The 22434-nt window shown below is 38.0% G+C and overlaps 1 protein-coding gene across 1 annotated transcript in view; it reads right to left on the minus strand.

The window, feature by feature from the left end:
- Positions 1–22434, minus strand: part of LOC100741329 (peroxidasin-like) — a 348980-nt gene that overhangs the window by 123320 nt on the left and 203226 nt on the right. The gene's annotated exons all lie outside the window — the stretch shown is intronic.

Consider the following 22434-nt stretch of genomic DNA (forward strand, 5'->3'; position numbering starts at 1 on the left):
ATAACGTATGATTCATTTTGTTCTATCAAAATAAAGATCACAACGTTTGACAGATTAAGTTTATTAGGTTATTCGGTTAGGTGTCTGTAAAAGAAAGACATTACACGTGTGAGTCAAAATAAATGTAAATTTATTATCGGTAATATTGACTATTTGCCCATGCAAAGTACACGTCACAAGTACATTTGTGACGATCCACGAACAGGATGATGGTGTTTAATCCGCGCACAGTGGACAATTAAACGTTATTGACAGCCTTTCCATATGGTTTTCATTATAATTTTGAAAATCTTGATACAACTGATAGATGAAACTTATTATGCGACGATACGACGAACATCCGAAAACAATTTCTTCCCAAATACTCTAAATTTAAAACGTTCGAGTATCCCGTAAGATCCTAAAAACTTTTTCGAAATTTCCTAACGAGATCCTCGCGAAACTAGGAGAAAAAGCTTGCTCACGTCGCGGGCGCACGTCGCAAGTTGGCGGAAAAATAACTTGTTTCTTCAGTCATCGGTTCGTTTCAGATCCAGCTCCGCGTAAGAAACGTGCCGGGAACTGCTAACTGCGAACAGGAGGAATTGCTGAAATTTCTCACGGCCTGCAAGCGTTACCCCCCTTGTTGGAAACAAGCCACGAAAAAATCCTCCTACCCCATCGACGTCGCGTGCAACAGTCGTGGAACAATAAGTTTCCAGCCGAGGTCCGCGAAGATGGATGCAAACGACGGAAAGACTGATCTCGTTCCCGTGAACCCTTTTAACTCGTCGCGGCCTGGCGTTTCGGGCTGTAACCTTCCTTGCAGGACGCGAGACTTCGAAATCGCGATCGTTCGAGCATCTGTTGCGGTTCCCAGAACCTCTTCTACCTTAATTACCCTCGTATAGCGGCGTCAAAATATTACGGTTCGTTTAAAGCTTCTTTTCGTTAAGTTTCGTATGGTTCGTTAAAGAAGATCTGAATGCTAGTTTTAAACTCGAACGATTAGTAGCAAATTTTTAAGCGCATCTTTTTTGTTTTTCTTTTCTGCTTCTTTGTCAATTGTATAGAATATGTATTATGTGTGTTAAAATTAAAGGGTTGTTAGTGAATGTTCAAAGGCTAGTTTAATATCAGAGTGGAGAAACTTATCGAACCGGAAACTTGGTTATAATAATATTGAAATAAACACGCAAAGGGAGAGTTTGCCTTGGTAAATATGTGAATTTCGAAGTGAATTAGATTGGAATCGACATATGGAGAATCAAAGGCGACCAGGTTTCGATATCAGGCAAAATAATATCCGAATCGATGTTTCGAATTTCAGCGAATAGTTTTACATTTCGGCTGGTGTGTAAACAAAATTCATCGTTGGAGCAACTACAGGCAAAATGTGTATCTTAAAATTAAACGGACGAAGCCATTAAGATAAATCATACGAACGTGTAGTTGTTTGCTAACGATACATATGTATTACAAACTTATCACCGTAATTCTACGTATAGATTCACGCTTATTAGTCTGGTTGCGAATGAACGTAATTTAAAGCGAAGAGCTGTGTCTTCTTCTCGAACGGTGAAGTTGTAAATTCTCGAAGTTGAAGAAGTAAATACGTACCTCCTGTTAGCAGTTAGTAGTTCATATCGACAGTGTTCGACGTTACAACGGTATATGGAAGCAAATTTAACCCACTTACGTCTAACAGGACAGGCTTCGAATAAAATTCTCACAATTCCGTTTATGCGTCGAACCAGTGACATTTCGATGCAATTTCGTATTCGACAACCTTTCAGTTCCATTTACAATGCACATATTCAAGCGCAACTCACGCGCAAGAAAAAATATCCTATTAATACTTGTATCGTGAACAATTAATATTGTTATGCCTTTTCAGAATACAGAAAAGTTGTCGGAATTATCTTAGCTTATAAAGAACAAAAGAACAAATTCCTCCGCGTTTTCTTCTTTCTCCAATTGCTGCAGATCCAACCGTAGTCATCAACTTCGGATGATAGATGATCTAATCTTCTCAACGATTCTTTCTCATTTCAATTCTATCCGTTTTATTCGCTCGATCTCGTGTACCGATTTACTACCGGCAATATCTTTTATTTGAAATATTCGAATATACATTGCACATATAACTGCGGCGGAAGAGTATGAAAAACTTTGCTTTCGCAGCGAAAGAATCTCTACACTTTCAAGCTCTCGAGCTTCGCGTTTAGTGACAGATTAATGCTGTATATTATTTGATTCTTTTTCTATTTTTCGACGCGGGTACATTTGAATTTACGGCTCTATGTAGAGAATATATACCAGCGTCGCAATATGGTTTGTGTCTTATTTCAAACTACCTTCGTTGTGTTCGCAAGCTGTTTCACTCGCACGATTTAAATCGCTTTCAAACGAATATTTCTTTTTCGATTAAAACAGGATATCATGCATTACAATTAGTTTCGTGGAACAGTATGTTCATAAGGTAATTTCGTGCGATATAATGTATAGGTAATATGTGTTTGGTCTTATAAAAGCGTAGATAAATTATTGGAGAAGGAAGGAAGAAAAATTAATTTATCAAACTTGTTTCTCTTGCACTGTGTATAGCTCGTAAATCAGTTTCATTATGACACTCGCAGCTTCGATATATAATTCTTTGACAAGGTCGTTTCTCTTCCTACTAAATTGCAGATAGTATCGCTAAAATCATACTTACACTTCCTAACCATGTTTCAACTTTTAAAAAGCAAAATTTATCTTCTGCTCTCTCAAATATGTGATGCAATAATTTATTGTATCATTTTTCTCTACGATTACGCTATCCAACGAATAAAAATCTTTCCTAAAATTTGCAATCTCGAAAAAACACAAATTTTCTCTAAAAAATCATATATTAACGTAAAAGTGACTTTGCGTGAAAATGAAAAATGCTAGGAAATTCTCTTCTTCGAATACGTTGCTACGAAAAGTTATGTAGACGATTTATAGCTAATCGGCGAATCTTTGAGTTAGAGAGAAGTTCAAGTTCAACAAACGCAAGCCCTCTGGTTCAAGCTATGCGCAGAATTGAAACGAATTTACTCGATGACAAGACGATAAAATTGGATTGCAGACCGCCTCTTCCCAAATCCATTTCGATCTCAACGAACCTCGTTCGTGAGATTCACGATCACGAGAATAAGAATCCGTGGTCGTTTCGGACATTCTCTAGTGGGAAGAAAAAAAGTTCTTTCAGACGATTTTTCATGGCAACCAACGTATTTCCGGCAAACAGATAAATACAGGTACTTTACGGTATTGGGTTTCTTCAATAGGGACGGAATGTCCACAAGGATCTTCGATCGAAATCGAAGACAGCTACCCTAGCTGATTGCTAATCGACTTCGATCAACTGGTTCGCGAACATATTATATGGAACGTTGTGACCACGACAGCCTGAATAAATACACGCCATTTACTTTCGTAGCTTTCGGTTTGCTAAGGTCAAACTTTATTTCTGCCTTCTGAGGGATCGTTTCGATGTTTGTGTCGATAAAAGAGCAGCTCTAAGAAATAGTTTTTTAATCGAGAATTTATCGTGTAACTTCCGCTCGAAAATTTTCGAATATCTTCTATTCTTAATAAAACATTGTATTTGAACTATGAACTTCAAATTGCACGCATTTTTTAAATAGCATTGTTAGTGTATTAAAAAGTAGTATGTATAACAAATTAAATGAATTATCGTGACTTAACTTATCTGTTATTTTTGAAATTATGCGAATTTATATTTTTATCGACGTTACTGAAGACATGGTATCCCGCTGCGGGTAGCCATCCACGTGTTATTTAGCAATTAAGCTAGAAAAATTTACCGAATGTCCAGCTGGACAAATTGTAAAGTACAAAATTTAATCGAGAATTTATCGTGTAACTTCCACTCGAAAATTTTCGAATATCTTCTATTCTTAATAAAACATTGTATTTGAACTATGAACTTCAAATTGCACGCATTTTTTAAATAGGATTGTTAGTGTATTAAAAAGTGGCATGTATAACAAATTAAATGAATTATCGTGACTTAACTTATCTGTTATTTTTGAAATTATGCGAATTTATATTTTTATCGACGTTACTGAAGACATGGTATCCCGCTGCGGGTAGCCATCCACGTGTTATTTAGCAATTAAGCTAGAAAAATTTACCGAATGTCCAGCTGGACAAATTGTAAAGTACAAAATTTAATCGAGAATTTATCGTGTAACTTCCACTCGAAAATTTTCGAATATCTTCTATTCTTAATAAAACATTGTATTTGAACTATGAACTTCAAATTGCACGCATTTTTTAAATAGGATTGTTAGTGTATTAAAAAGTGGCATGTATAACAAATTAAATGAATTATCGTGACTTAACTTATCTGTTATTTTTGAAATTATGCGAATTTATATTTTTATCGACGTTACTGAAGACATGGTATCCCGCTGCGGGTAGCCATCCACGTGTTATTTAGCAATTAAGCTAGAAAAATTTACCGAATGTCTAGCTGGACAAATTGTAAAGTACAAATTAAATAATTAAACAAAGCTACTGAAGACAGAAGTTAAATAGAGATTCGTTTTACTTATTGAAAATTATAACGAGTACACATACAATCTCTTTCTTCTACTGTCACTTGTCGGATATTTTGTATATATCGTGGTATATGCATTTTGGCCATTTCTACATCCTTTAAATTTTATACAAATGCATACAGCTGCGCAGTCTGATAACAACTATCCTAAGACTTTCGAGCGCAGGTATGTCTAATCTTGTTTGCTTTTGAACGAATATTATTCTCATAGTATAATAAGTTGCATAAGTTTACATAACGTTGAATTTGATATTGAAGGGAGATTACGTAATGCAGAATATCGTAATATTATTATACACGAAAGAAAAAGCAACTGATATGGTTCATGTTACTTATATCGAAATGTCATTTCAATTTCTATAAATTCCTTTCTTCCTCGTCTTCGATCTCCATCTTTCGTTATCACAATCAATAAAATTCAATCTTTTATCGTCGCAAACAAACGGTTAGATTGCAACGAAGACGTCGATTCGGTTCGCATTTCAAAGTGTTCAAGGAACGTGCCAACCTTAGGCTTAGCTATTGTTACGTCGCGTAATCTGCTATATAAAGCAAGATAGCTGCCAAATATCTAAACATCTTTATTTCATGTACTCAATAAGCTTAAGGACCCACCATGAATCTTAACATTTTTCTAGTTAAGACTAAGACTAGACTAAGGAACCAATTTACGAACCAATATTGCACTTTCATCGATCGGAGATGCCGAAATTTAGCATAAACAGGGACTGTCGCCTCTGGCTCGCCACTGGAGTTGCACCACGGAATGCCGTGGTGACTAAGAGTCGCCTCTCGAGTGCAAAGGGTTAAAGATGTTCCTGACAAAAAGCATATATCCTGGACTCTTTTATTCCCGATAAGGGACGCGGGTTCGTTTCCAAGCTATTTTTTACGGAAATTGCACGATGGACTTTCGCGATTACGCAGAGACGGAAATTTTAACGGAAGTCGGTAAAAATGGTCGATCGAGGATAATGTCTTTAAATAAATTAGAATCGAGAAAATATTGCGTAAGTTTTATCATCAGTTAAGAATGAGAGACTTTTTTAGAAGTTTTATAGAATTTATTACTTCTTTAATATTATTGGTAATCTTTTCCGTGCGTCCTTTCTTTGCCTCCTTTCAACGATATTTTCTAAATTTTCTAATTTCTCAATTGCCCAATTTTCTAAAACAGAAGTAAAAGTATGTATAAGAGCTATGAGAAATTATTTGTCTTTAAATTTTATTTTAAGTAGAAATTTTCTCTCGTGTCTTTGATTTGTGTAAGTCGATTCTATAAAGTGTCTCCGCTATTCTCACATTATATCTTTCATTCCAATTACTTTCTTTCGTGTTTGAAAAACGAAACTGCCACTTGTTTCCCAATTAATCGCACAGTAATCATCTCTAGCTTTCTTTATGTTAAGATTGACTGACTGAAGAACGAGTGGATTAAAGGTATAAGTATAAGTTTATGCTGATTCAGATCCTTACTCTCTTAGTGTTACTAAACAATAGACAATGGAATGATAGGGAACACGTTCATGTATCCATAGCAAAAGGACATTACCAAAAAAGTTAAGCTCATAGCTTGGGCTAGAGATTACAGGGAACACAAATAGAACTCTGTTTATTATTTCCTTTGTTCTTAGACCTTGCAACCCAAAACATAATGTATACTGAAGGGTACAATAATATGCACTTCTCCTTATTTAGAATATTTCTGAGTAATAGCAGTCTCCAGATCACGGATATACATAAATAAAGATGCAGAGTTTTTCTTGAAGTAGTTACTTCAACACTTTATACCGACAGATTTTCGACTTCGAAATTTCTCCATTCTCTATACATGTACTATTAAATTACGAGTTATAATTCATGGTGAAATTCGAAAATTGAAGGCGACAATGTAGCGATCATTTAACTGTGAATTCACTCGCATCGCACGATGAATTCCAGAGACGCTGGTTTAATACAATTACAACGATACGTAAGAACCACGACGACATACATATAAATGTAAGTTATATCGGCGTTATAAATTCTACTGACAGGTATTTATCTTAGCAAGTTTAATTCGACGCTGTTAAATGACAATTATCAGTAAATGGTCGCCTATACCGAACGCAGCTACGTTCAAAGAGTTAAATGAAAATTGCTTTCAATTATTCTACGCCTGCATGTGAAGCTGACTGAACGTACAAATTGAAACGCGTTTTCATTTGCGCCGAAAACACGGGTGAAAATAGGGGAACAAAAACGACGCGATATTAGCCTCTTTCCTGCGCTGTAGCAATTTCATACAGCGGCACCCTGTGTCAAAGAGACTTGATCATGGGATATTTTTGTCGAGTTTTAATTTTTTCGATGACACGTGCACGATTATTTAAAGAATACGTGGCAAGGAAACGTTTAAATTAGACCCGAGATGATTTTACTCGAGAAACTTTCTTATTTAGAAGCGATATAAAGGCAATATCTTCATTTTTGGTATTTACGATTAAATAGTTTTCATCTTTAGTTAAATAATTTTCTCTTATTCGATAACAATATTCATTTGAATTATAAATATCGTATTTTTCACCATTTGTTCTCAAAGTTAGTTTTATTTCGATTATCTTCGAGCATTTCTCATGCGGTTGAAAATGTTATCACAAAGAAATGATTTTGTTCGTGAAATCAGTTGATGATTAAATAACGAAATAATGCGGAGAAAAACTTTTTGCTCTTCTATTTTAGTTGTTTCGTGTATAATCTTCGTATAACGTAATTCTTATTATTCTAACGTAATAGTTATTTCAAAATATCAACTATTTCTAAGTTGAAATATTTTATTAAAACCATTCCCGAGTCTTCGGATCTAGGTGAATGAAACAATGAGAATTAGGGACAGAAGGAGACGATAAAAGAGAAACATAACGACCGGATCGGTGGACGCATAGGAAACGAGTCTCCTTTATTTTCGTTTAGTTACATCGAATACAGAAGCAGCTCCGCGAAATTGAAAATATAAGTGGTAGAATAACACGGAGGAAACGGTTTCTCGTTCGACGTGAGTAAGGTAAAACGAAAAAAGGGATCAATGAGGAAATTACGCGAGAGAAAGAAGAAGCTACGTACGAAAACTATCCAGATCTTCGATATTTTCGTCCCAAAACATATAATAAGGTATCTCGATGTAAATTACAACATCTAGATTAATTTCAATGTAAATTTTAGTTAGAATTTTAGAATTTTGCACTTCGGGAATTTCGGAACTGCAGAATTTTTATTTCTATATATGTATCATCGTAATCTTTTTTATTCCTTAATATAGAAGAGTATAAGAAAAATTTGGAATAGAAAGAAAAAAGTTTTTTTCCATATCTTTTCTTTCTTTTCTATAAAGATTTTTCTATATTCGTATCTACATTAATCGACGCAGAAAATTTAACAAAATACAGTATGGGATGAAATCGCAGAAGATAAAAAGACACTAAACTGGCGAAATTACTCGCGTGCTGAGAACTAATCGGCATCTCTGGTGAGACGTTAAATAGATTTCAGTTGACGGGGCAAAGGCGAGCGGAGGTTACAAATAGAGTGGATGCGTACGAAAAGTAGTTTGGCTTGGCTTCTAGAGTAAACTTAATTGAAGTATCTCGTCAGACGAGCGAATAGACAAAGGAGGAAATGGATGAGAAAGGGAAAAGAGAGAATAGACACGGCGCGGCATAGCAATGGAACAGAAGAAGCAGTTCGGTGGCTGTTGCACTGAAAAAAGAGAAGAAAGGTACGAAGAACAAAAACGACAACCACCGCGCGAAAAAGAACGTATACACGTAGAACAGACTCGGTAGAAAGAGAGAAAATGAAGAAGAAATAGAAGAGAAAAAGGTGGCAAACAATCGCGCAAGGGGCTTTGCCTAGTGGCGCCAGTTAATCAAAGCCTCGGCCAACTCTCGTCTTCGTCCGTGTTGGTCAAACAATGCCTTCCAGGGATGAACTTTTAAAACGTCTATTCGGAAAAAGTCCCCATTTGCACTCAAATGAAGATTACTTGACCGAGGATTTCGTTTCTTTCGCTCGTTTCTGATTTGAGAACACTGTGACGAGCGTGGCCGCTTTGTTAACTGTTTGCCCAATGTATTATTCGATAGTGTCTACGCTCCTGTTTCGGAGATCACCTTTGTCGCGACATCAATTGACACCGGAGCTGTAAAAGGTTGAGAACTGGCAGCAAGAATCGCTAACGGTTCAAGCGAAAGGTAACGCTTGGCAGACAGAAAGAATATTCTGTTTTTTTTCTTTTTTTCTTTTATGATATGAATATTCTTGTACACCGTATCCATACAATACGCTGTATCAAGTCAATATATTTTATGCTTTGTACGCTATTCGGAACAAACACTTTCAAGGAACGCTGAATCGCAACAGGTGGAGGTTTCAATATATCCATTTCACTTCTCGTCAAAGCAAGAGTGTTTAATAAATCTTCATCAACAAGCATGGTCTTTTATATAATCTTCTATCTTTTATATAATTCAGATGTGTCGAATGTATAGGAAATTTAGAGGAATACTCGTCTCACAGGCGATTTCTAGGTCTCTCTGCCACGTACAAAAGAGAATAGTTCTACCGACTTCTCGGCTGCCGACTTTCGTGGCTTGCTTTCACCGGACAGCAACTTCCGTCGACTTCTCGGCCTGAATTCATCGGACGAAAAGATTCGCGTAACTGTTTCTAAGTTCGATGCGGAAACGCTGTTTTCCAACAAAGTGTTTCTTTCGGCTATCGCGTGGTCCACGAGCAACCACTGAATTGGCCGAATAAAGAGCAACGAGTGGGCGGGCACAAAGGACGACTAGAAAAACTACCGTTGCAGCTACTACTATTTACGGAATAGCCGCGGAATCGTCAAGAAAAAGGGAAATGAAACAACGAAATGGAAGAAACCCTGGGAAGTGGAAGAACAGCGAAGAGAGAAACGTGGATATAGTCGCGCGTGTACCTCGGATAATCGTTTATTGGAAACGAGAAAAGAAAATTGCATTTCCATCCTCGTGAATTTTATTACCTTTTATACGTGTTTTATTATCTGTTTATCTGTACGTTGAAGAACGTTAATAGATTAATTTGTACATCGAGCAAAAGAACTACGTGTTATACAGATGAAAGCAATTATCAAATGTTTTAATATAAATAGGATTAACCTGTTGATAGGATCGATTTTTTAATAGAGAATTGATCATATTGTGTATTCGTGTAAGGAATCATCGGTAAAAATATGCATAATCGTACGTATAAATCGACATGTATCAATTTGTAAGAATTTCACATTGGCAGTAGGTCCTAAGGTCTGACAGTTTCGTTTCGATATACCAGTCTCGAGTAACAAATAGCATAAAATGCAAAGAATTGATATCGTGCCTGTTATATGATAATCATTTTAAACGAAAGTGATTATACGATGTAAAGTATTTAAAGAAAAATTACATACATTTCGAAAATGTGATCAATCTTTCGCGTAAATGAATCTTTTACTTCCCATCTACGTTACCGTGGAAGATCTGAAAGAAAACGCTCGCACTCGAGTAATTTTTCAACGCCCATCGAGCGTAAAATGAGAAAAACTTGCCGGCGCATAATTCATCTTTTAATAATTGCAGGTAAATTTACATGAAAGTAAGGTTCGTGAAATTACGATATTCGAGCGCGTTATAACGAATTCATAAGGATCACACGTTCTTCTCCGCTTTCGTTACTTTCAATCTCCCATCTCTTTTCCATTTCCCTATTCTTTACATTTCCTCCGGATCTGCTTTACTTCCTCTTTATCCGCGTTTTTTCCTCCTTTCCAACTTTTTACTTCGTCTCTCTTTACTCTGCCCCTCCCCGTTATCTCGCTTTTGCGTATTAACCTTCTCGCTTGTAATTTCGTCTCTGTTTCCGTTTCTCATTTACTTGATGTGTCTATGCAAGCGGTGTTCGCATTGTACGCTGTTCGAAAATTCACTGGAAAACTCGATTTTACTCACATTTTCTAATCTTTGTCGCGATGATGCTAATTATAGATAATCTCGGGAAAAAACGACGATAGAATTCTTCTTGTTGTTCGTCTTCATTTACCGAGGAATAAATGGAAAGGCGACATTTATCGTTCGGTTAGGGAATTAATTCAACGTGGAAAGTTCGATAGTGATAAGAAAGTAACGGAAGAAAGTATACAACGGAATGTAAAGGCGAAAGGCACGGGGGGAACAATGGAATTGCTTATACGAGGGAACGACAAGCAGAAGGAAAGAGCGGAACGCACGAACAAAAGACGGAACACACGAGAAGTCTAGAAGTTCGACGGGAAGCAAGAACATATCAGGAATTCCTATCGAGCATCCACAAACCGCAGCCAGCAACCAATTTCAAGTTTACGCGTTCAACTTTTCCGTATCTCTTCCACGTATCTGCCTCTGACGTTCTACCTGTTTCGACTCCGTTTCTACGTGTATTTCTGTCTGCATAGAAACGCTCTACACCTGTATACGTGTGTTTGCGCCTGTGTATGTATGTGTACTCGTCAAATGTGCACTGCGCTTTAGACTTTAGCAGAAAATACCCTCCAGCGATATTTCCTACTTGGCAATAATCCTGCAAACAGTTAATTGAACGACTACACGATTGATCTTCGTTCGATGAGACAGATATTGAACTATTCCGTATCTGTGATTACAGGAGAGATCGCGATAGCTTTCTTCGCAGTCGGCTTGCATCTCCAACGAAAGTAATAAATTCGATTTTATAATTGAGATTATTGAGATACGTATAATTTTATGTGCCAGATTGGATTAGCTGTATGTGAATATCAGTGTGTGGAAGTATATGTATGCGTCTCGAAATCAAAGGAATGTAAACTGTTCGGTAAGTTAACAGTCCGGTATGAAAGAGGGTGAGAAGGGTGCGGGTGTGTATCGATGAATATCTTTGAAATCGTTCATCAAATAAATATATAATTATTCTAATACAAATTCTAAGTGTAAATTTAGTGTTCCTATATCATTATTTCGACGATTAAGATGCAAAATTCTGAACAGAGATACAAGCATTTTTACCGTGACGAGATAGAGTTCCATGATTCTTCGTGATACGATGTCGAGTTTATCGGTATCGTAGAACCACCAGGACAATTTATAGCATTTTCTTATTGCAAAAATCGTAGTATAAAATATTCGTACTTGTTTCATCTTATCAACAGATTGTGATCCGGAATCTACTAACACACGTCGGATATATTTTATATTACGCTCTCGTTGTTATACTTGTGTTACGTCTCTTGAATAACCCAGTTGTAAATAACGTTGAGGGAATATAGCGATATTCTTTCAAACGCGCTGCCTATTGTCTTTTATATTTTATATCGAATAGCACGGTACAAAGAGGAAAGAGACGATGGAAACGCGGCCAATTTAATATTTCAGTAGCAACGAATCAATACGAAGAAACGGATATAAAGTGGTCATGTGAAAATGTAAATTTAATAACGATTTATTATCTGGAGCGAGCAAACGACGGCGATTGGCGTCGAGTGGTTGGGCACAGGCAGAAAAATGACGACGTTGTGCAGTATTTCGTCGTTCAACCGAGTTCAACCGAGAGTATTTGACGATGGAGAGGAGGCTTACCACCGGATCCACGTCTTCCACGTCGATATGCCACGTTCGCTCGCTTAGACGTCGCGTTTCATTACCATTTCCTCGCGTTTACCTCGATCGTGTATTCATTTTCGTTCCACCAAGAGCGAATTCCCGTTGTCCCTTCATGCTTGGCACGCTGGATAGATGTAATTAAGTAAAACATCTTTTCTGGAAGAATTAGCGAGTCTTCGCGACTTTCGTCCCTACAGAATGCTAAATGAAAGTTTAGTTTCTCGATGATAAATCGTTGGAAATTTTGCAACAAGATTATTCCTAAGCGTTTGCATCTGTGGATTGCGTGGTAATTTCGTTTGATTTTTTAACGCATCGAATTGACAGTACGCGCATCGATTCCCTGGCATGTGTTTTCCTCGTAACCTTAACACTTAGCCAACCGAATAGGGAGATCTCCCATTTTGACTTTTGCAACGCGTCTTTTTTTTTATTATCAGTTATTGTTTATCTGGAATTATTCCCAATTAATTGCGCCACTTTTTCTGCTTTTATAAAGTACAGTATATAGTAAAATACACTAATTTAGTGGTGTCAAAATTAATGAAAAAGTTACACTATCAGTTACGACTAAATAAAGTTATAATCGAACGATACATTGTAAACAAATATTAAAATACATTATGAATTTTTAATTTCACGTTCAAGACGTCTTATTTATCTTTAGTCATCTTTAATGTTTTTAATTTTACCTATATTCTTTATACTTTTAATTTGATGTTTTGTATAAACCGTTAAATAAAATCATTACCGCAAAATATAATTGACCACTTAAATAATTTCTACATTTCTTTGCTTTTTAGGTAATAAATATTAGTCTTCGATACTTGGAAAAATGGCACGATGGACAACGTATAACTCGTGGTGAAAAACGTGTAACTCGCTGTGGCGCGCGCGGTTGGTTAAATGTTAAGATACTTGAAGCAACACGTATGAATATCGAATGTAACATCTTGGCCCACCGCTGATGGAACTGCTTTATTATCAGTGTTCGTAATAGCGATAATAATTAAAGCAACGCGCCGGAAAACGTCAGCGATTATTGTTGCCAACAGGAAACGTAACTCGTGGCATAGCCAGATGAACGTACGCCATAGAAAGCGGCGATACAACGTGGTGCAACGAAACACGCGTAATTGCTAATTATGGTAACCTAGTTATTTTAACCCTTTGCGGTGCCGCGTAAAAGCGATTGGGGGTGTCCCGCGTCGCCGCGTACACGGTTTATTTTGAGGCTAACGCTAAATGTCGCGTTCAGGCTTGCAACAGTTACAGCAGGTTAGCGGCCAGCGAAATTAGCGTGACAGAATCCTGGAAACACAGCCTTCTGCCATTCAACGTTTCCTCGCAAAGATACGAGGATGGATCTAGTTCGCACATGCTTTGGGCGGTTAGTTTTCTGGCTTGTAACTGCGGTCATGCAACTTCGACAACTGCTCTTGTTCGGTTTAGTTCCTAAGTAGTTTATAACCCTCGCTCTGAATAGTAGAATTACTGGTGTGGTATAGCTTGGAACTGTAAGCGGATTGTTGTTTTGCCAAGCTACAACATTATTCTAAAATTGGAAAATGGTTTAATATATTTACTATGTATGCAAATCCGAGCCGACGATTCAGGTTATGTACGTGATACAGTATAGAATACAAGACGAGTTGAAAATCACGAAATTGTGGAAGAAATGTTCGTAAAACTTGAAGGATTTGAGAAAGTACAGGATCTGCCTACGTCTAAATTTACGTTTCATTATTTTAACTACGATGAAATAACATCTCGTGGCAAAATATATTTCACTTTTTCACGGTCAACACAGCCGTAAAAGTGAAAAATACCGTACACACAACTTCACAGCGGTATCGTTCCGGAAGAATTTCTATGGGTTGGTTTGAGATATAGAAATATAATGGACGAGAAATTTTTTATAATACTCTAAAAAGCCGTTATTCGTCACGCTTAAAGTAGAATATCAGAAGAAATTGATAATAATCGTCTTATATACGTATAATAGTTTGGAAGCTTTTACGCGCTTCGGTATTTTCATTTCTTTAAGAAAAGATTTTCTGATATAGTTTCAAAGTAGTAATACGGATAATAAGACTTATAGAAGGATACGGCGCCTCTTATATCTGCCGTGTCTGACTACAAACGATCCGTTACCATTTATGTTCTCCATTTATTACGTTTCTACATCCTTTCGCTCTTTCCTTTTAAAAAATATTTTACTAGCTTACTAGCTGATTTTAATACATCGACCATTGGATTCTAGTAACTAAATATCCGTTTACTTAATATTCCGGAAAAATAAATCGCTGTGCCAAAATTTGAACTGTATTTCCTCGTCCTCTCTCTCTCTCTCTCTCTCTCTCTCTCTCTCTCTTGCCACTTAAATTACCAAAATTCCCATAAATTAATAAATCTCATCTTTGAGACAATTAATAAATCAATATCTTTGCAAGTTTTGAAGCACATTCTTTAAAATACCACATAAACCCCTAAATTTTATTTGTTCCTATATCACCAGGCGCGAAACTTGCATTTAAAAACCTCAATCATCGGATCAAACAGCCTCGATATAACCCTTTTCTTCCATATGAATCACACAGCTCGGGATGCGAACCGTGAATTTCGTCTGCAACCCTTGGAAGTTGTATAAACGCGCACGTGTGGCTCACGTGTGTGCCTCGAAACGGACGAAGAAGGCACACGTGCACCCGTGACACTCAGTTGGCCCGAGATGGAGGATGTGTGCGCGAGTGACACGCACATACACGGCCGTATGCATGGGGATCACGTTGGCGCCGTACGAGGCATATGCCGGCGTGTTTCATCCCCTGGTTTCAGCCTGGCCACACCCTCGACAGCCGCTTCATCCAGCCGTGATGGTCTTACGAGCCACTATTTTCTCACAGAGGGAACATTCCAGCCGCGTTTTACAACGGGAATAAAGCAGCGACGTCCTTAGTTCTGGATCGTAGCTTACGAAACTGTCAGCCCTTTTCTCGTTCGGCTTTACGCTCTACGGCTGATTTTTAGTTGCAATTCAATTCTGATTCACCGTGCAAGTGCGAACGAAGAAAAGAAAGAAGCAAAGTGTAGATGGAAACGTGCGATCGAATCAGACTGCTCGCTTTTAGGCGTTTTTTGTATTTTTACGAGCGTAACTAAAGAAGTGGAACATGAATAGAGATTCGTGTTAGATGGAGCAGCAAGTACATTCGCGTTTTTTTTTTAAAGTCCACGTCAAATTATAAGAAATTCGCGCGATACGCAAATATACAGAAAATTAGAAAATTTCTAAAATGTAGTATTCGTCGTAACGTTTAGTGCGTAAAACGATTAGCTACCGTGGTTTCTTTTTCTTAATGCAGTTCAGAAAAATATAAATTTTACTTCTACGTAGAATCTCACTTTCTTTAGACAATTTTTATTCTTCGAAACGTACACATTAGTGAGAGGTGAACAAACCTATTACTCAGCTGTATCTCCACGATTATAACAAATTTTACGTGCTCCTTGTGCATTATTGCACGTTTGTTTCATTTACCAAACGATGTAATGACTAGTCTACTACGAATATCTCGTACATTTTTGCATTCTATGTGGAAACGGCAAATATAACGTTAAATTTTCATGCTGTGTTATTCGTTCGTCTTTCGGTCTGGTTCTTCTGCTTTCTCTGGTTCTTGCTCACGATGAAACGTTTTATATTCAATGCAATCGGCCCAAACGATCCATTAGCAGATTCTTTCTAGATGCACCACGCGACTATATGAGCTCCGGAAAGTGGGATAACTGCGGATTGAATGTGTGTCGATAACCGCAAATCGTTCGAGTAAGCGTTCTTCCGGATATATATGGCCACGCTGCAAGTTGCGAGCCAACGGCAATTGGAAGATTAAGTTTTTTATTCCGCAAGAGGCGCAGAGTCGCCATCGTGCGATTTTGGGACAAGGTTTCTTTGCTCGTCTCACATAGGCTATCTTTCGTTATCAGAAATCTGCCCAGAGATCGCGAGAAATTGTCGTTCCACCAATCCTTCTCTGTTATAATATTATACTACATCAGCTTGCTGGGTATAAAAAAATATCGTTTGCTAAAATAAAGTTCGAGCTGCATGTGGTTTCTTCAAAATATCGCACGTATCAAAGCGACTGTATAATGCGAATATTCGTAAGATTGTGTTAGAACGAGCGTTATCGACGTAAATTTCAACTCGCCGCGTCGTTAACAGCAAACTCGAAGCATCCAACTCTCATTTCCTGTCAGATGTAATCCTGCTGATTCGAAATTTCCAACAAATCATGTTAGAAGGTCATTTTATATTCTCAAGATTCTTAATAATATTATTAATCACGGTAATTCCTTCCACTTAATTACTTAACTACTTCACCTAATTATATAAAAATATGTGGCGAGTCGGTACCAACAGGACGCCGACAGGTCGAGGCATCAACGCGATCGTAACACCTCCGGGGCGATCCGCGGGTACCAACCGCCAACGCCAGAGGGCTACTACGACGACAACGAGTCTGTCTGTCTCACTAGCGGTCGAATATACGGGTGCATGATATAAATACCGCACCTAGCGAGACTCCCTCTACGTCTAAGGCAGGGACTACCGGGTATAGCCTTACTGACGAGTCCACTGGTAGTCCCGGGACGAAACGCGCATTCTCTTTTCAGCTGACTGGGACAACAACACCCCAAAAATATACAACAAACACAGAACGCTATTTTATGGAAAATAACATCGAACAGACTTGCACGACTATGATTCTCGTACCGTGGTCTTCGTTTCCATCCATACTGTCCGGTTTTTCCAAAACCTTTCTGTTGCACGTGATTCTATTACGTTAATGATCCAACAAGTCGAAAGGTACTAGAAAACAAATCGTCGTCCCACGTCTATTTAAATAGCGAACGAAGCCAAATTCCGCGTTGTTTCGGTGTTGCTCGCGGAACAATGAAAACCCGAACGACACGTACAACAGGAAAAATCCATCGATACGGAACACAGTGCACGGTCGTTTTATTAGATTCTCGTTTAACTATTCGTCGACACATGGCCTGTTGGTCGATTCGTTTTTAATCACGTGGCCATAGCCGAAGGATAAAAATTCCGCCGGTGTAAGCGAAGATTATTATTCCTCGCAAAGGGAAATGGCGAGTAATCTCTATCCAAGAAGGGGATATGGACTCTCGTCACTTTTCCGGAAGTACACGGAAAGGTTCGAGACGTGATTGTTCGCCGCTGCGGTGGTCGGATTTGAATTCATTGTTTGAAAGAGCCAGTTACACCGGCCTTCCACGGACGATATATTATCTGTTATTATTGCAGCTCGACTCGAAGCCACAATGGCTGGGTGGCTGGCTTTGCCAAGCCGATCTCCATATTTTAATTAAAAGCTTCTGCGTCTAGTCGTTTCGTAAGTCGCGGACGAGCCGCAATGTGTGCCTCGAAACGAAAACGCGAATGAATATCCCATATGGAATTGTGATTTGCATTCGGTTCTTCCGCTTCAATTTCGTTTCATACAAGGTCGGTTCAAATAGCGATTGGTTCAAGTGGAACAAGTAATTCGACGTAACATCGACATCGATTCGATTCTTCTTGCAGGAAAAGAAATCTTTTTAAGTCTCGTAAGATACGCTTTATCGGTTGTAGAATATTCCATACAAGTCAGTTTATTTAAAAGATTTTTATCGAGGTAATGTATTTTCGCGACAAGATTCTTTGCTCATGTATTTTTTATGCAACTGTTACGTATATTATTCGAGCATTGAAAACAAAGTACACGGAGTTAAGATAAGATGCAGTGCATATTTCAAGCGTCGAGGAATATTCCTTGGAATATCTTTTCCTTAAAGTATTCCTTGAAATAGTTCAAGAGGAAATCTAACAAATATTTTACAAATCTACGCGAAAATTCGTGTAGCTGAAATTTGAGACGATTGTACTGCAGAATGCTAATGCGTTTCATTGGATGGATGAAATCAAAGAAAAGAAAGACAAAGGTCTTGACAGAACACGCGACACGCTCTTTGTTTCTCTATATTTCGCTATATACGACTAACCGCACATACCATAGGGTGCATCCTCATTAGTCTACTCTGACTCGGTCTGGTTAACTGATTGGCCCGCTGGTCATTATCTCCATTTCACGCTTCGCGAAATCCAGTGTCTGGTATCCCCACGTTCAACGTTAATAGCAACGGTACATCACAGATCGATGTAGTTCGGCATAGGTGACAATGAATAGGCTTAGCAGTTTTACCACCAAACGCCAATCTGCATGCTGTGGCTGCGATTCAATTACGCGCACGGAGAACCTTCCCTTCTCGTTTCCTACTTTCGCTAAGGATTCTTGAAATTCACGCTAGAACGAAATTTTACGAGCCATCGTTCTTCTTGTACATCCGTGTCAAATAATTTTTATTCGCTACGAATATCGATATTGTAGAATCTTTTTATTTATTTAGAATGGATTAAACAGGAGACGATGGTTATTTAAAGTGAACTAAATATAACTAAAAACGTGTTGTAACTAAGGCAACTAAATAGTTAAGTTACAACTAGGCCACGTAGGCCTTTATTTTCGCGTAACTATTCGACTGAAGGACCGACGACACGTTGATGGATCTGTCGGTACTTAGGCATTGTTTATGGTTCATCCGATATTTCTTAGACAATTTGTTCACGATACTACAATATTTATACGCAACGTGTATGTATATCGGTAAAAACACGATAGCGAGGATTCTTGAAATTTCGTATATCGAATAAGAAAACGAAGGAGATAGAATATAGTAACATCGTTATAAAATTATCGAAGCGATTAAGACCTCACAGTTATTGGATTCGTTTCAGCTCTCACGATCGGAAGAAACTAGGTACGGAATCTTAAGACTTACATTAGTATCAATATTCTGTAGGACTCGGTGCAACGTGCAACACTTAAAAGTAACCAGATCATTGCCTTTCGTTTGCATTCCATATTTTATCGTCAAGACACTCTGGCGAGTCTTTGCCTTCCGACGTTTCGTTTCGTCTTAAGAATTTTATTACTAGCAGAAGACAAAGGCGGATCTTCGTCGTCCACTTTCTTAGAAAGAATCACTCTGCTCGGATAATTGGCTTATCCTCGCGACTGTGACGTTTTGTTAAAAAAAGAAGAAAAGGAAAAAGAAAAAAAGAAGGAAAGAAAGAAAGAAATCACAAACCATTCGTCTTAATTACGCTCCTTTCGTTAAACGAATTTTCTCGTTTGCTTCGTTCGTTTCGCCAAGACGAAATACAAAAGCGATGGAAGAACGAGAATCGTGGAACGATATATAACATCGCAGGTGACGCTGTATCGACCGAGAATAAAATGAAACGTAAAAAATTCGCGATCGTTTGTCACTGTTCTCTTTGTCTTCGCAAAGTTTTAATTCCTGCATAGGGGCCCCGATGAATATAGCCGCTACTGCCGCGGTTTTTCGTTACTTATCGACCGATGAAAAATTATCCTCTAAATCTTAGCAACTATCTCGCTTTACTTTCAGCTTACTGTGCGCATCGCGTTTGCAAAACGATGTGAATTTTTGTACGATACTGTTTCCCAAAGTATCTTTCTTCATTAAGAGATCGAATAATCGATAGTTTCCTGCTTTAAAGCTTCCATTTCGAATCAATTTTCTGGAAAATTTTCTTCAGTCGCGTCGATTCTTTAACAATCCCCACGTTCAATTTCGAATATTACAAGGTTCCCAAATTTTTTCAACAGGACACTGTTTACTTATTCGACATTTCCAATCTCATTTTTATCGTCGAATCAGAACTCGGCTACTCCGCGAAATCCATTCGCCATTTCTAACAGTACGAGCCACTGCTGTTACTAGAAGCTTCTAAAATTTCGAAGCTTAGAAGCAGAAAATCCGCTGCAACTTGAAACATCAGAAATTTTACATTCGCCAGCGAGGGTGGGAAGCTTTATTTGGAAAAGCGGGTATCTGCGCGAGCTTCCAGATTCCAAAATCCAGCTTGCTTGAGCAGGCCGACGAACAAAAGAGGGTTGCGGCGGAAATCGAATTTCCGTAAATGATATTCACGCTGGGATGAAGGGACGCGTGTTTATCGATGAACGAAAGATAGGCAGCCACGAATAAAAGGCTGCAGCAAGGTGGGGTTATTTGCGTCAGCTAAGTCTCGGCATCTTAAAATGCAACCTAAATTCAATCAAAATACAGCTACCGAGTTTTGCGTACCTGCATTGCCCAAGAAACCAGAAATCTACTTTGTCGCACAATGATTTATACTTATGTGTGTATATATATGATATATGTCGGGTTAATGTTGGAATTTTGGACGTTTGGCGAACCTTCGCTCGAATTTTCCATCGTGGTTATAGCTGATATTTATTAGTAATAATGCAAGTAATAGCGGCGATCGGATGATCGAGATGTCGATGACAATGAACTCAGGTTCGATAACGAATCCACGGCCAACGGGACGACGAATGCGATGTGATACACGATCCCGATGTCACTCAACTTGCAAGTAGTACTCCTCTGAATAGACTCTATAGACTCAATCGCGGTCCAAGTGGAACTGCCCTCATATAGTCCTCTCCCCACCTCTCGAGTCGATCTTTGTTTTTAAGGAGAGCTATATAATTATTCCATACCTCTGTTAGGTACACGTCCCTCCCGTGACCGTGACTACGTTCAGTGACCTACAACTATTTCTTAGTTTTGTTACTTAAGTGTAGTTATAGTAAAAGTGTGGACTACGGTATTGGGGGTTTCCCCAACATTCCAAAAGGGAAGCCCCGATGTCCTTTCATCTCCGACATATATAAATTATTTTTTATTTAAAACATTTAACTCGCAAAAGTGTTGGGATAAAATTACATCGAAAACTACAAAAGCTGTAATTTTTTTCAGCGCCAAGGAGGTAGCAGAACATTTGATGCTTACGTAGGAGTAGCCGGAGATCTGTATGACATTAATGCAGATAATATTAAGTGTACTATTCTTATGATTTCCTATAGATATACCAGGTGTATGTAATTTTTGTAACTATATATTATATCTATATTTATCCATGTACATATAACTATGTATATGTAACTATTTATCACATCTATATTTTTGTAATTATATAATAATATAAGTCGAAAATTAATAAATTTTGTCAGGTATATTTCAACGATACAAGTCGAAACGTGTGAAACGTAGAGCTAACGTATTTACTATAACGTTTTACCCACATTTAGGCAATGTAGGTAAACTCTTGTGATTGACTATATATGTAGTTTAGTCCGTTGTTCTTCAATTGAATATTCGAATGTTTTTGATAAAATGATGCTTGACGTTTCGTTACTGATTTCAATATTTAAAAAATACGATCAATCGCGCGAGTGATCGTAAATCGCGCGAGATTAGCTAACTGGTTATACACGCGAAAAGAGAAGAGATAAGAGAGAGAGAGAGGCTGAGAAAGGGGTGGAAATGGGAGAAAGAAAATATAAGAGGGAACGGCGCCAAGTAAATGAAGGTGAAGGAAGAAAGCGCTTTATGGCGGCCCGTATAAACTTCTTTTTCGAGAGGAGTAGACGGGCCAGAATTTATCGGGCGTTTTCTGCGAGAACAACGGTGAACCGGACTCTCTGTAGATATACTGCCTGTAAAAAAGTCGAGCCGCGTTTAAAGTTTAACGTTGTCGCGGCGAAGTAGCTCGTTATCGATTGCCATTACGACTTCCGCGGTCGGATGCTGGATAGAAGCTTTAAATTACCAGCTTCTGATTGAAACATTCGCTGCGAGTCAAGCGAACCGAACTAATCGATCAACACGACAGTACTGTGTGTGTATGTTATTTTCCCTGAATTTAATTCTAGTTTCAAATTTTCTGGAATATACCGTGTACTCTATAACAACCGTAATGATATCTTTTTATCGGTACAATTAAATAGACTGACCTCGAATGCGGTGATATTACAAAATGATGAAAAATAGTTTTACGATACGAAAACAGGTACGTAGAATTTGTATAAGATGTACGTATTCATCTTAATTACTGAAATTCTATACGTCAGAAGATACGTCGCATCGCGTGATTAATTACACAAGATTGTTTACGCTTAGTTTAAATTAAAAAGAATATTTAGATAAGATTGAACTTGTATGAACCGAAATAAATCT

Source organism: Bombus impatiens, unplaced genomic scaffold (assembly GCF_000188095.3).
Source record: "Bombus impatiens unplaced genomic scaffold, BIMP_2.2 scf_0096, whole genome shotgun sequence".
Classification (NCBI taxonomy): domain Eukaryota; kingdom Metazoa; phylum Arthropoda; class Insecta; order Hymenoptera; family Apidae; genus Bombus; species Bombus impatiens.